We start from the raw sequence: 1,534 nt of genomic DNA on the forward strand, positions 1-1,534 counted from the left end.
GGTGAATTGACATTGAATAGTTAATAGAAACATCGGAATAGACTATAAACACACCAAAAAACTACAAAAGTAACTACAAAACATCGGAATAGACTTCAAGTTCAATAGATAAACTACAAACACTATAAAAGACTACATGAATTCATATGAATTGATCATGAATTCATTTGAATTCATGTGAATTGACATTGAATAGTTAATAGAAACATCAGAATAGACTACAAACCCAAATAGATAGACTACAAACACTATAAAAGACTACTTGAATTCATATGAATTGATCATGAATTCATTTTAATTCATGTGAATTGACCTTCAAGTTATGTGAATTGACATTGAATAGTTAATAGAAACACACCAAAAGACTACAAAAGTCACTAAAAAACATTGGTATAGACTTCAAGTTCAATAGATAGACTACAAACACTATAAAAGACTACTTGAATTCATATGAATTGATCATGAATTGATTTGAATTCATGTGAATTGACATTGAATTTATGTGAATTGACATTGGATAGTTAATAGAAACATTGGAATAGACTACAAACCCAATAAATAGACTATAAACACACCAAAAGACTACAAAAGTAACTACAAAACATCGGAATAGACTTCAAGTTCAATAGATAGACTACAAACACTATAAAAGACTACTTGAATTCATATGAATTGATCATGAATTCATTTGAATTCATGTGAATTGACATTGAATTTATGTGAATTGACATTGAATTCATGTGAATTGACATCTATACATGAAAACACAAAGGATTGATGGCTGACAAATTCAGCTTTATCTTACTAAGCACTTCACACCCTCACGAGACTTCTCAACACGGCTTCAGGCTGCTCCTGCAGTACTTTACCATCCCCCACATCATCCACATGGACTCCACTGGATTCCACTGGATTCCACTGGATTCCACCGGACTTCACTACATACTGGCAATATCCACAAATCTGGACTCCACTGGACTCCACTGGATTGCAAGCACAAAACTGGACTGGACTGGACTGGACTGGACTGCAAATCACAAAACTGGACTGGACTGGACTCCACTGGACTCTCCCAACACAAAACTGGACTGGACTGGACTGCCACAGACCTAAGTTAATCCAGAATTCCTCTTCAAAACAAAAAAAAAATTGAAGTATATTCATTAATTAAATTAATTAAATTTACATAGATTCTATGTTACAGAGGGGGGAGGGAGGGGGAAGGGAAAGGGAAAGGGAGGGGAAAGGGAAAGGGAAAGGGAAAGGGAGGGGAAAGGGAAAGGGAGGGGGAAGAGAGGAATGAATAGAGGGGGGAGGGAGCAAGGAAGGGGGAAGGAAAGGGAGGGGGGGAGAGAGGAGCAAGGAAAGGGGGAGGGGGAGAGACTGAAGGGGGGAGGGAGTGGAGGGGAGTGGGAGTGGTGAAGAGAGGAGGTAGTGATGGGGGGAGAGAGTGGAGGGGAAGGGTGATGCTGCTGGGCCCTTGTCACCGTTCAGCGCTGGCGGGCGCTCGTCGTTTTTTGTCGGCGTATCGTTT

Source organism: Laccaria bicolor, genomic scaffold (genome assembly GCF_000143565.1).
Source record: "Laccaria bicolor S238N-H82 LACBIscaffold_51 genomic scaffold, whole genome shotgun sequence".
NCBI lineage: Eukaryota > Fungi > Basidiomycota > Agaricomycetes > Agaricales > Hydnangiaceae > Laccaria > Laccaria bicolor.